Genomic DNA, 14,512 nt, shown 5'->3' with positions numbered 1-14,512 from the left:
AAAAAGAAGAAAGATGACCACTGAAGAGGGAGAAGTAACTTGAAGAATCTGATCTTTGGAGGAAATCCATTTTGTGTAGCCCTTCAAACTTCTTCAAACTTCTTAAACCTGAAGTTTTCAGAGAGATGAGCTTGGGAAAAAATGTTCACAATCATTCTTCTGGGTACTGATAAGATAAAAATATCATTCTGTGTGTGTGACTTCTGTGCTTGTTATAACTGGAGGAAGTTCCCCTGATATGACCATTGTGTTGTTACTGAGCCATGCTATGTACCATGAACTGCCTGCAGTTTCTTTCATCTCCAGCAAGGGACAGTGTTTGATGCCAAAGGAAGAGAATAAGGAACGTGACAAATGCTCAAGTGTTTTCACAACAATGACAGCTCAGCAACATTCTCAAGACAGAGGTATTGCACTTCTTGTAGGTACAGTAGAGATTTGGCAAGAAGTGGAATTATGCTTTGGTATGTAATCACTTAATCTGATTTTGTATAATTGTCAGGAAATTGTTTTGCAGAATATTGGAATATCCATACTCAAATTTTAGTACAACTACACAACAGATGCATGGTTGGAAGTCTCTGAGTCACATCTCAATTTTGACTCTCTGCATATGTATAATGAAGTGCACAACAATGCTTTTTTAGAATATGCAATGTAAGAATAATCTAATTTCCCTGTGGATAGCTTCTCATAATTTTTATTATACCTCATTTTAATTATACTTAATACAGATACTTCTTGTTCAGAACTCCACTGGTTTTGTTCCCCTGAAGTGTTACAGGCATTAATTTCCAACCAGTAGTACAGCCACAAGAGAACTTAAATTTGAAATTAACCATTTCCGTCATTAATTCAGATTATTGGCTTTTGCCAAGTCCTGTGTTAGTTTCTGCTATGGATTAATTACTGTTTACTGTGTAAACTTACCTAAATGGTTTGGGGTTTGAGTATTGGTGTACCATGCTGCTGTGCATCTGCTGAACACAAATGTTTAGCTTCTCTGTGTTCATGTAATTAGATTATTGTATTATAAAGAGTTTACATACTGGAAGTTGAACAGTTACTTTGGTGTGTGCTCTTCTATACCTTCCTGCCAATTTTTTTTGCTTGTTTCTTTTATGTGTGAGGCAAAACTAGGCTGGTCTCTTGTTGAATGATCTCCGGGATTCTTGTGTCAAATTGATAGGCACCACAGAGGTGTCAGAAATGGTTTTGGAAGTATTAAATACTTCCTTTCTCTGGAATCTCTAGAAGCCCATGGTGATAAAAACCTGTCTGCTTACGATTTCTATTTATTCAGTTTGCAGTCCCCTGGGATGTATTGCAGTGATGCCTTCTGCTCACAGTCTTCAGTTGTAGACAAGGCCAGAATTGTTAATTCATATTACAAAATACAGATTGTTTCTCTCTAGGTTTTTTTGCATACAATGAATTATACACTTTGCTTTCTTTTCAAGTACTTCCAGATTTCATAATGGGGCACCATCTTTTGGGTGTGAATTGTGGATTTGGCATTGCTTCTGCCCGTAAGGTGTTGCCTCCACCTGCAGCTTTCTTGGGTCATGTTTTTCCAATCTTTATGTAAATCAGGTTCACCTTGAGATGCATTTGACAGTTTTTCTGGTATCTACATTAGCGCTGAGCCACAGTTGCTTACATGAGAACATTTATGGAGCTGAGAATCACATCTGGAAGCGAATCCTCTCGTTCATGCATAACTTCTCCTACACAGGGACGCTGTGGCAGATTTTGCTGGATTTCTCTTGCGTTCGTTTCGTGTGTGAAACTGCAGAGAAGCAACACCAGGGGGAAGCAGAGGCATTCAAAAACGGCAAAAAAGTTTTGGGTTTGTCCAATAACGAGATTTACAAAATAAAAAGTGTGTTTAGTTGTTTATGGCCCTTACTCAGCCCACTCTGAACAGATCTGAGGAGGTCAGCAATAGTGTACATTCCTTTTCCTAATTCCAAAGGTTTTTAAAAAATCAGAATGGAAGAGTACCTCAAAAACTTGTTTCTATGTTGGGTTTCATGATACAATTTATTATGTAATCTTAATGTGTTGAAGACTAGACAGCCCTCCTCTCTTCCTTCCCACTAACCCTGCAAGAGTGGATTTCAGAGGTGTTTGTTAGCCAAGCCATGTTGGATGATATTTTTAGCTATGTTTACCAGATATGTCTGGTAAAATACTGCATGTCCCTATAATATCTTACCTTAATAAGGCAAGTGTTGTTGTTTTTGTTCTTATGGGTTCAGAATGAGGATATGAAAGTATAAATTCAGTGGTGTGTGAGGAATGTATGCCAGTAACTGCTCAAGTGACCACTCTTTACTGTCTTGCCTAGCCTTGCAATTCAAAAAGCTTTACAGTGGCAGAAATTTATTTCTAAACCACACTTTAAGGCTGTTTCAATCCTTTTTAATCCAATCTTCAGAAAGACTTATTACTATGTACCATATATAGGAAGTGTATATATAGCTCCATAAGAATTATATTCTAATCACATCTGGATGGTGAATTATTGCTGAAATTAGGTGTTCTGCCCAGTACCAGAAATTCAAAATAGTACCTAATCACAAAAATTGTATTATTTACATGGTACGTGATTAAGAGTGTTAATGAGCAGGAAATGAAAACACTGAAGTTTTATAAAAGGAAAAATTGGGGATTTCAAAAAACCCTCTCTTCTTTCTCTCTGTGTGAGGGTGTTTTTTAGCAAATGCATATGATTTTTTTAAAAAGTGAATAATCTTTTCTGTCTCACTTCTACTCATAAATTTAATGTGCAGACAGTCTTTTGTTTTTACTTGAACTAATGGGAGTTAGATTTATTTTGCTTGAATCTTGTACTTAAGTGCTGGAACCATTGCCCATAATGGGCCTTATTTGCTAAAAGCCTGCACTGGCTGATGCAAAGTTACAGCACAGATATATAATTAAATACTTTTGGTTTTAAACGTGGACTTGAGACTGAGAGTTGAGTGACAGGATTTCTTCTTAGCATCTCCTGTCTTGCCAGCAATCACAGATAGTTTGTTTTGGGAAGACATAGGTCTCATCAAAATAGACTGGATTAGCCTGAGATCCATCCAGCCCCCAATCTGTCTCTGGGAATAGGACGTAAGAGGCACTTCAGAAGGTGCAAAAATTCCCTTACCAAGTATTCAGGAACAGGACAGTGGATCCTATGCTAATGACTAGTCTGAATAGTGAAGAACTTCATATCTCAGTGTGATATTAATTTGGAGGTCCATAAAGGTCTAAAACTATTTTTGAATCTTGATAGATTCATAGTTTCACTTATTTATATGGGTGATGTGAAAGGAATCTTCTTTCACTGCAGTTTTGAATTTCCTACCGTTTTTAAATTGAAATTCATTTGGTCCAGTATTATGAGAAAGAGAGAACAGTGACTCCTGAATATTCAGTATGTTCTGTCTTTGAATCACATCCCCTCTTACTCATCTTTTTTATGGTAGCAGTTCACTGTCTTTACTATTTCAGAGCCTTAATTATGCTTGCTGTCCTCTAAATCTCCTCTAATTTTGCATTATACTTTGTCATCTGCAGTTCTCTGGTTCCCATTTTCTTGTATTGCGTGTTTAGCTAAAAGCTGCTCAAGGCACTGTTACAATGGAAGCCTCTAAAATTGTAATTAAAACAATAGCAGGTGAAATATGCCCAGGGTTCTTCCAAGGAGGTCCTGTAGAAATGCTTAGGAGTATTAATCTTCATCTAGTCTGGACAGGATGTAAACAGCATTTGTATGAGGAGGAAGGCAGGAAAGTGCTGTAAGGAGAACATGTGGCTGAGTTTAGCACAATAGCTGTGCTGCTGAGGAAGATGCTGTGTGGGGACTGTTACACAGACCCAGACTGCCTATTTTTATACCTGCACCACATCTGCATGTCAGTGGCATGCAATCTGTTAATTGCAGCAGGGAGAGCCAGAGCTCTGTATCAGCTGCTAAGAGGTAGGCTTGGAAAATGGCTTTCTTCCTCTGCATATTTGGGGTAAATTACTTTCTGTACATTCCTTAATGGTCCAAGTAACAAATGTGAAAGTGAAGCAAACTGGCCAGATCCTTTTTCCAAATTCTTGTCATAGAGGAGAAAGCTTTATTTTTTCTCTCTTTTCCAAAGCAGGGGAAGAACATGGTGAGCCCTAGACCCAGTTGCAGTACCACCTGACTTCTGGAGAAGCATTACTTGTCCCCAAGCTTTACTTTTTTTCTAGTAGTGAATATCCAGCCTTGAATAAGCATTAAATTGACTGGGATACAAAGAAAGGGCCAATGTACTTCCTGCTCTTTTTTCATTTGGATACTAAATGACAATGACTTGCAGAGCTATAAGCTTTAATTGAGTGTGACACCTTAACGTTATGGATAGGATTTCTCTCGAGCCAGTTCACCCATATCCAGATAACTAGTTTTACCTAGACAAATCACCTCAAAAGGTCAGGTTGTTGTTTTTGCCAGCCTTTAGTTTTGAGGCTCAGAAAGCTTCTACAGAGGACAGTGTTTTTGAGGCCTGGCTTAGGCTTTAATTCTTCCAACGCTTATCTGCTCTGAGACAGATTCAAAGCAGAATCCAATATTTTCAGTCTTCAAAGGCACCCTCACATGGCTGCTGAAGAATTGCTGAAGTCTGCTGGGGTGTGTTGTCCTAGGCCTGTTTGTCACACACCATGCCAGATTAAACCTGCTGCGTGTAGGGCTGGCTGCAGCCACTGTCTGCTGCATCCACAGTGCACCTCGCAGCACTGCCCTGGGAGAGAGGCTGCAGTTTGCTTTGCAGGCAGGAATGCTCTTTTCTCCTGCTCTTTTCCATGTGAGACCTTAATGGCTCATGCCACTCTCTCCCTTAGATGGGTTCCAAATCATCAGAGTGATTTTCAAAGGCTAGATTTTGGTAATATATATTTACTATAGCACTGTTTTATAGTACTGCATTGAAGGCTGAAGAAAGTTTGATAAATTTCAGGCACTTTGAAAAAACATTTGTTAAGATGTCTCCAAAATCATGTTCTTAGTGCTCTGGCAGCATTTTTTTTTAAAGTGATTTAACCTTAGAAATCTGGTGCCTTTCTGATAAAAGCTGATTCCTTAATCAGTCAGGAAGGATGTAAACTTCATTTGTATTTCCTTTCATCTTTCTACTTGAATTCCCATCAGTTCTGTTCACCTTCCCTAATGACTCCACTTTTGCCTTCTCCTACCAGAATCTTATTTTATTCACCTAGCACAGGCAGAAGCCAGCAGAACAACACCGCAGGAAGGAATGAACCCTCGGCTCACTTTCAGTAAAACATAAGGTCATTGGAGAACTTTTGGAGAAATACCACTTTATTTTGGCCAGTAACGTGCATACAGGAGAGTGAACAGATGGAAGAACACACAGCTCAGAATATGCAGCTTGAAAGAACTAGAGAACTGAGCTGGCTTGGAGAAAAACTAGATCCAAAACACAGTGGAATTACAAAGTAATCCCTGAAATATTGTGGAGTTGCTATGGAGACATGCAGGTGCTCAGACCAACACTGTAGACTAAAAAGATCATTTATAATTATCTGGGGAAAATGAATTATGCTTTTCCACATAACTACTATATGTATTGTAATAACAAAGGAGCAAAAAGGACACAGTTATACAATAGTTGTTACTATTCAGGGTTTCTGCCCCACACCGCTTTCCAGGTCTTTGTGCTAAAAAGAGCAAAAGTATTTCTAAAAAACATAGACTTAGAACCATATGCTAGATCTGTGCTGCTTCTAGAGAGGATTGGAGTCTCCTGGGCATAGAGGAATTTTGTTTTGTCTTTTTAAATAAATTCAATAAAATTGTGTTTATTGTTGATGCCAAGTAAGGCCACGTGTGTTCTTACAGTCCAGATCTCATGTGCAGGGCATTGGGGCAGCTCTCTCTGCAGATCCATCAGGTCTTCAACTAAGTGTGACATGCATTTCTAGGCACATATTCTCAAACTAGGTTTTTTCTGTACCTCTGAGCCAGAGCTATTCAATTAGCAAAATTGAACTGTTCCGTTCTGTTCCCGTAATTTTTTAAAACCTTGTATCTTCTACTCAGGTTTCAAACAGCAACACTAGCTGGAAGAATTTAATATTTCCATTTGACTAATGGCCTTTAGCTTAAGCTTGTTCATTCTTTCCTATTTTTGAAATTAGCAGCAAGTTTGAGGGGGAGAACATTTGCAACAGCTTAGGTTTGTATTTTCTACTGAGGGCTGTGAGACATTCAGAATATTCCACAGTAGTGCTTGCCCTTCAGTATTGAGGCTTTAGTTGCACTTCTGCAGTCCTGTATTCAGGAGGCTGCTGCTGAGACTTTAGGCCAAGAACAACAATGTGTTAAAATACTAGACAAGCTTTCTGGGGAAAGAGACCATGGAGTAATAATTGCAAAACACAGGGAAAGCTTAGATCTGCAAAGTGGTTTATTGTGGATTCTTTCATTTCAGGCCTAATCCTTAGTTTTTCTACTTTGCCTGGAAAAGCTCTGTTTTGTGCAACCATTTTTCTGTCTAATATCTACTTCTATTCCAGTTGTGTCTACAGGCCCTTTTCCTAGTCTGGCACACAGCACTGAGTGTGAGCTATGCTGTTCCCAAAGTGGAATATAATCCTAACGCGAAAAATGTTTAAAAACCCATACAAACCACACAACAAAATGGATTGAGAGCATGAAGGAAGGAAAAAGTCTCCCCTGAGAAATCCCAGTGGCCTCAAGCCAGCAGTACTGGTTCTCTTTACAAACCTATACTGCCTATCAAGAGGACAATGGTTATCATCACATATGCATGTGTCCATACCCTATTTTATGAAGGGATACAATCGAAGTTGTTTGACTTCAATCTACATAGGACTAAATTGGAGTTCTGCACACTCTCCTCTTCCCAGGAAGACACACCGTACACCCTGGGTGCTGCTTCTCCCACCTTCACTACATGGGGGTGCTGGGTACTCACTCTGCCATGTAATGAGAGTGTTTCAGCCCAGCTTCTCTGTGCTCTGCCAACCTGAGGTGACATGTCATTTTTCTGTAGGGGGTGATCTCTGCATGAAAAGGGGTTACCTTACTCATCTTTTGCTTTTTGCACTGTTCTCGGTGGGTAGATGTAATCTCCCTGGAGCCCTGTAAATTATTGTGAAAAAGTGCAGATTCAGGAGATGAAAAATTCAACTTAGGTTTAGTGAATGAATTTTCATGTCAAGTCAGGAGGTTTCTTTGTTTTCTGTTTTATTCTTTGAATCATATCTGCTTTCTTGTCTGTACTTCACTGACAGAAACTGTTCAGTGAAGCTGCATATTTTCCTGTTCTTTTTCACTTATTCCCAAGTGGGATAGACATCATTGCTGAACAGAGAAAACTCTCCCTTGGCTTATTCTCATAAAACTCACTTTGCTTTTTCCTCCTGTAAAATTCACCTCAATAGTATAGTTCACCTATTCCAGCATATGTCAGGAGAGAGATATGGGAAGAAGAGATTAAAGCATCCTGCTTGCATAACAAAAGTGTAAAATAGCAACAGAGTATGGCACTCAGATATAGGTATGGGGCAAACTCGAAGCTTTTTGTTGACATAGTTTCTTTGCTGATAAATCAATACGTGCAGGTGAGCGATGAATACAAAACACCTTACGACGATGGCTATTAGCCATCTTCAGGCTTCAAACATCCCTGCATTTTAAAAAGTTAAATGGAACCCTATGAAGTTAAGATGCTTTACTGTACGTCCTAAAGCGCGAGCCGTTTTACCCTGAGCCCCAGTGACAGCAGCACCCCCGCCTGCGGCTGCGGGAGGCAGGGCTGAGCTCGGGACAGCCGGACCGCACTCGCTCCGCTGCCGATTGTCGCCTCCCGCTCCCCGCCGGTCCCGCCCCCGCCCGCCCGCCGCGCAGGTGCCCGGAGCGCGTTCCCAGGGGAGCGGGGCCGCAGCGCCGCCAGCCCGAGCGCTCCGGGAGGCTCCAGCGGGAGGCGATCGGGGGCCGGGAGAGCCGCGTCCCGCTGCGGAGCGGCCGCCGCGCCTGCCCGAGCTGCTCCGGGCCATGGCGGCGGGGGCGGGCCGGGGCGGGGCGGCGCGCTGACAGGCAGCCCGGCCCGGGGAGCCGCGGTAAACAGGAGCCGGGGAAGAGCTGGGGGAGACCGGCCTCGCAGGAGCCTCCCAGCCCCGCGGCCCGCCGCCTCCTGGCCCCGGGCATGGGCAGCAGCGGCCGCCGCAGCCGGAGGAGGAGCCGCCGGCCCGGGCCCTGTGCGGGGCACCACCGAGGTAGGCTCGGCCGCCGCCCTGGCCGCGGGCAGCCGCCGCTTCCTCCAGGGGGGCCGAGCCGGGGCCGGCGCCCCTCCGGCGCCGCGAGGCCGGGTACCGGATACCGGGGCCGGGCCCGGGGCGGGCTGGTGCGGGGGCCGCCTGCCCCGGGGTCGCTGCCCCGCAGCCGCCGCTTGTCCCGGCCCCGCCGGCAGCCGCTCGCCCCTCAGGGTCCGGCAGGTGGGGCGGGCCCGGCCCGGCTCCCCGCGGGTCCGTGCGACGGCCGGGGCAGGGGGGCACCGTGAGGCGGGCGCTCTGCGCGGGGCGTTCAGGGCTGCTCCGCCGTCGGAGCTGGGGAAGCGGCACCTAATTCCCTGGTAAGAGGCTTTCCCACCTCCGCCGTCTTTGTCTGCACAGCCTCAGCTGCTGCTGCTGGCTGTGCATTGGTGTTGCTGCACTCGGGGAAACCGAGAGCGGATCAGCGGTGGGAACGGGACCGTGTTTGCACCAGGTGTCCCGTTAGGAGGAGGACGCGAATTCGCGTTCCGTGAGCAGCGTGGAACAGAGATACAAACAGTGGACAAGGTGTTCTGGCAGCAACGCGTTCGTAAGGAATCGTGAAGTTTCACGGCGGACTAAGGAATAGTCAGAATTCCTTCATGGAGCTAGTTGGCAGGCAGAGTAATGCTCGAGTTGTTCCAAACTGTAACACTTTAACTTCGCCTCATTTTTCTACGCTGAAAGTGCAAGCAAAGCGAGAATTAGAGTGTGCCAATGCCAGATCAGTTGGTCTCAGACTGCAGTGCAAGAGGGCACGGCTCAGCTCTGCAGTGGGCAGAGGACTGGTCTATTTCCAAGCATCGCAAATCTGTGAAATAACCCAGCAGCATAAACATAGGAAGGACAATTTAGCTAGAGCTTGAGTGGAGGTGGAAAGAGATACTGGAAGGAAGATGGGGGTGGGAGAGAGCCGGTCTGACAGTAACGCTTCAGCTGAAGCAGCAGCAGTCTTTATGAATTTGTGCTTCTAAAATTGGTTTGGAGTAGTGTCAGATGAGGCTGAGATTGATCTAGCAATAGTCCTAGTCAAACATTTTCAGAGAAAAGTTTTCTTTGAAAAACACTTTATTTATGAAACCTAAGATATTTTGTTTGAAATCTGTCAACATTGATCAATTTCTACTGATGCAGAGTTCTGCAAAGCCTGCCTGAGGACCAGGGTTCCTGGAAACATCAATGTTCCTGGCTCAGGGGTATGGATAATACCTGCTGGGGCTGTTAGCGGCTTCTCAGCTGTAGCCCAAACTGTTTGGTGCCAGATTCTCCTCAGAGCAACCTTGTAGCTGCTCCGCGAAAGTGAGACTTGGTTCTGCTGTGATTGCTGAAAATGGTAGGACTGTGGAAGTCTGAACAACTGGCCTTTTGCTGGGCACTTGGTGTGACTTAGGTCTAATGTAAACTTAAGAAAGTAACAATTCGCTGAGTATTTGTTGTTGGGTTTTCTGTTGTTCTTTTGATTTTTTTTTTTTTTTTTAACTTGGATTTCAGCTAGCCCTAGCCAGAAGTTCTGCTTATAGAGATAAACTAGTTAAAAAGAAGTGATTTTCTGTTTTGGGGTGTCACATTGGAGGAAAAGCTGCATGCTTTTCGTGCCTCAGTGTATGGATATGGGACTAGAATTGTTGCAGGTGTTTAGGTGAGGTCTAGTGCTAGAAAATACACCTGTTCCCAGGCTGCTTTTGCACAGTCTTAGCTGTTCTGAGGATGCATTAATTCAGCTAGATGAACTTTCTATATTTTCAGGATGAGTTTCATTTGTTTTGTTTTTTTTTTTTTTTATTTAAACTTCTGTTATTTTAGATCCAACATTTTGGACAAGCAACTCTCACATGTTCAAGGGTGAAAGGACTTCCCAGCTGCTGAGGCTGTCACAGGTATACTTTAGGCAATGTACCAAAGTGTCTGACAGACTCATTTCCTTACTGCTCTTCCAAACACTGACATCAGTGGGGAAGGCAGGGCACTGCAGGAATGTGACAACTTCCAGTAATAATGCTGCTCAAGGAAGGAGTTGAAGGTGGTTGTTACAAGCCCTGAATTGATCCTGCTGCATAAGAAAAAGCAGTTTCCTGCTATGGATCTTTTCTGCTGTGTACCTCAGTCAGCCCCAGTGGGCCTGACTGATAGCTAGCTTCAGAAAGCGTGAATAATGGAGTGTGCATGGCTATCTGCCAGGAAAAAATGAAAACAGGAATGAGATATTTTCTTCTTTTTCCTAATTGTTTTTTATTTTGTTTTGCTCTTGTTCTGCCTTTCTACCCTCCCCCCCAAAAATATAAGGAACTCTTGATCCTGTAGAAGTGTTTAACTAGCATTCTTTAAGAGCCAGTAGATGGACCATAAAAAATTAACAGGCATTGAAAGAAGGAACTTTCAGGAACCCTGAACAACCTTGTGCTTGGACTGCGTCTGTGTGTGGCAGACAAATAGTGACTATGAAAGCTGTAGAAGGCTATAAGGAATGAAAAACTTAAAATATGGGAAAAACTTCCCTTCCAGGGCATAAGGTATTAGAGGGGAGATCTTCCTGGGGGACGAGTTATCCGTTTACTGCTCGTGCCAGTTCTTTCTTGGGAGCATCTAGTGCTGGCTGCTGCAGGAGCTGTGTGAACCATGTAGATTGCACATCTCATTCACTGTATTAATTTCCATAGTGATACAGAGCTCATGCAGGGTTTGCTGGGACTTCTGTTTTGCTGACTTGTGGAATGACTGCAAAGATCTGGTGGCAGCTCGATGTAGCATAGCAGAGCTGGCATGACACTTGCTGGGTGGGCTTTGTTCACTGTGAATTTTCACAGCTCCAGATTGTTGAAATGCTCTTTGCTGAGATAGGGTCAGTTATACTAGTTCTGTTTGGATTTTGCTGGAAACTTCCCAAAAGAACTCCTAATTTCTAAGCCAGATTATTTTTCGCTATTTCCACAATGTTTTTGTGGGATTTATCAAGGTATCCACATTCATGTGAAGCATTAAAAAAAACCAAATAATGGATTACATAGTGTTTGTTTATTGATTCTGGGGTAGGTAAATGGACAAGAGCCCTTGGAAGCCTGGTCTTTTTGCAATTAAAGCTATGCTTTAAGAGCTTTGTTACTCTTAAATGTAACTCATCACCAGACAGCCAGACAGACAGTTCACCAACAGCAAGAGCTCTCAACCCTCAGCAGTTTCTAGTGCAGTTTTTCCCAAGGGACTGAGAAGGAAGGCTGGCCTTTATTATATCTTCTGCTGGCTATCATGTTTGGGCTGATCTGGATCAAAGGTGTTTGTAAATGACTGTTAAACTTCTCTGTCTTTTAAAATGAGTGCCAGTCTGGAGCTCAACATTTGGTACCTGCAGGCAAGGTGGGGGGGCTTAGTAGCAAATCTTGAGTTTGACCTGGCAGAATGTTGTGGTTGATTGGCCTCAACTGAAAGCAGTGTTGGAAATTTTAGATAAAATACACATATATTACCTATGTGTAATATGTATATATGTCATGGGTGGAAAATAGTGAAAGGTTCTAGAAAGTGTGGCTGAGATTTTCCACAGTTGTGTGAAATAAAGGCAGCAGATGAGCGCTTTAGCCCTGAAGACTCATTTAAGGATCCCAGCTGTAAACGTTGAAAAATGCCAAAATTTTGTGTGGAAATTGGCCAAAATTCATATGGAATATAAATATTGTATATTTTAGGGGTAGGTAAATCCTGTGTATCAGTTGGGAATGCCTTGATATCTGCCCTTCAGAGGGCATCAGGACAGAATTACATGTTACCAGTCCATTTTGCAGGTGAGGCTACAGGTGAACAACAGCACCAGAGTTTCTCCTTGGGGAAACAGTCATTGGACTTAAGAACATCATTTAACAGGTCACTGCTACCTCAGCTAAGATGGAGTTTGGGCTTCAGTAAAATCATGTGTTTATGCACCACCCAGATAAGAGGTTCATTACAAGGAATAAAAATGTTGTCAGCTGTTCTTTCCTGAGCGGGTAGTTTGACTTCTGTCACGTTCTTGACACAGGATGAGAAGCTTCTCTCTTTGAATCAAAGGGTTGATTGGTTAATAGGGGCAGGAAAGAAAGATAGAGTGTGACAAACCAAAAAAGAAGAAAAAAAAAAAGAACATGGTTCAAGTTTACACATAAAGTTGCTCATTTTTTAAAAAGTATACTAATCCCTTGTGCCTTTCTTTCTCTCAAATGTGCTTCATTTTCAAAAAGCTTGTTGGTTCCTCTTTAGTGTGTGTACTGGGCCTGTAAGGAAGAGTATCTGCAGGGAAGAAAACCCCAATGCTTCTGAATAAATAGCTAGGCTTCCCCTGGGTCTGAGCTGTTGATTCTAATGACCAGAATAATTTGTCACTCAGACTTACTTACTGCTAATAACTCTGTGCCATTGTGCAGCTTGAGGAAGGGAGTTGTGCCTCTGTTCTTGTTGCTGGAGTTGAGAAGTTCTGTTTCTCATTACACAAGAAATTCCATGGGCACACCACACCAATGTGGGGGGGTCCACGCATTGCCACGACTCCTAGCACTGAAACTAGAAACTGGCTTCTAGACATGGGATTTAGTGAACTTTGCCTCTAGAGGACTGTTTGAGTACCCTTAACTGAAGGAAGCAACAAAACGACTCTAAACAACCTCCCCTATAGCACCAGGTAAATACTGAGGAAGTTTTCAGTCAGATCTTCTACTGTAAGCACTTCTCTTGGCAGTGGACCTGGCCTTTACTGTCCTGCGAGAGGGAAGGTGATGTCACAGCATTATTGGTGGGAGCCCCTCATCTCCAAATTACTGCAGGATTTTCAAAAGGGATGTCTTTGGTTAATGTCACCCATAAAGGTCTCCTAAAGCATTTCTTTGTTGAAGAGACTCCTTCTACACCAGTGGGAGCTGTAGGAAGACAAAGCCTTCTCTGCCTATTTATATTTGCTTTCCCTGTCACTGACTCCTTGTCTCATCCAGGACAGAGGATTAATCTCTCTGATCCCTCTATTTCTAGTTGTAAAAGCACAGTGTGCTATTGGGGGTGATTCACTACTATGCCAATCCTTGTTATAATCTCTTGTAACTATGAATGCATCAGTCAGAAGAGAAAGGCTAATGGAAAAATGTGGCATATTTCTGTTTATGTATTTTTTTTCTATGTGCATATAAATATTTATGGGAAGATTGATGGATTAGAGAACAGGAAGTGATGGAATGCAGGGCTCTGCCATGGTTTCATAACATGGGCCACATTATAGCAATAAATTCTTGCAAATGACTCTGCTTGCCCTATCTGACTGTAGTTTTGTCTCCTTGCATATTGCCCTCCTTCAGCAAATCACTCTTAAGGGACTTGCATTTTACAGCAGGATGAGCTGTGCTACAGTAGATAGAAAGGGAAAGTTGGCAGTGGCTTTTTGGTTCATCATACACAAGCGTGGTGAAGTCTGGCATACCAGAGGAATGTGAAGAGTGTGAGGTAATAGTTTACCATAGGTGATGACAGAGAAGAAAACACACATGGGAGCAGTCTGACTCTTTCTGAAGTTGATAGTAGGCTTTGATTTTTCATTCCCTTCTAGTAAATGACGTGAGTTCCCCTTGCAGTTCTGCATCCAAAATGTCCTTTTAACTGTGATTATTGTTAGAGCTTTTAGAATAATCATCTTGAGCTTGCCTGCCAAATCTGAGTTGTAAGTGCCAGGACTAGGAAGGACAGTTGTTGTCAGTGTTTTTTCTCTAGTGCAATCTGTGACCACTGATTTACAATGAAGCTGCTTCTGTAAAATGTGTCCATGTTTGTATGTATGCGCATGCTTATAATCCACAAAAGCAGGTGGGCTGAAGATTTGCTGCTCTTTGACATTGCAAGTGATCTCTAGAGGAAAGGATTTTTTACACCAAACATGATGAATGTATACTGAACTAAATGCTGTCTTGTTTCAATGAGAAAAAAAATCTCCTTAGCTTTAAAAAGAAGAGGAAGTTCCCTTGCAGCTAAAAAAGGGGTTTTTTGTTGGAGACAGGAAATCTGAGTCTTTTTTCCTGCTTCTGGCCTGTTTTTCCCGTTTCAGTTACTTCACCTATGCACACCTTAGTTTCCTGTAACTCAGCTGTCATCTGTATCATATTTGTAAGGTTCTTGGATTTTTATTTAATTTTTTTAACCTGTTCTCTTAGGGGAAGTAGGTTTATGCAATCACACT

General features: G+C 42.9%; 1 protein-coding gene across 5 annotated transcripts in view; it reads left to right on the top strand.

The window, feature by feature from the left end:
* The first annotated feature begins 8,155 nt into the window (after positions 1-8,155).
* MARCHF8 (membrane associated ring-CH-type finger 8) overlaps positions 8,156-14,512 on the top strand; it is an 88,343-nt gene continuing 81,986 nt past the window's right edge. For 3 of the 5 annotated variants that reach the window (XM_071439038.1, XM_071439039.1, XM_071439036.1), the window contains exon 1: positions 8,156-8,295. The gene's annotated coding sequence lies outside the window, so the exon portion shown is untranslated. The remainder of the gene's footprint in view (positions 8,296-14,512) is intronic. The other 2 variants (XM_071439037.1, XM_071439035.1) reach the window with 1 other exon arrangement.

This window comes from Agelaius tricolor, unplaced genomic scaffold (assembly GCF_023055355.1).
Source record: "Agelaius tricolor isolate 1412-34295 unplaced genomic scaffold, bAgeTri1.0.p SCAF_13, whole genome shotgun sequence".
NCBI classification, from domain to species: Eukaryota; Metazoa; Chordata; class Aves; order Passeriformes; family Icteridae; genus Agelaius; species Agelaius tricolor.
This window is presented reverse-complemented; position numbering and strand designations above follow the sequence as displayed.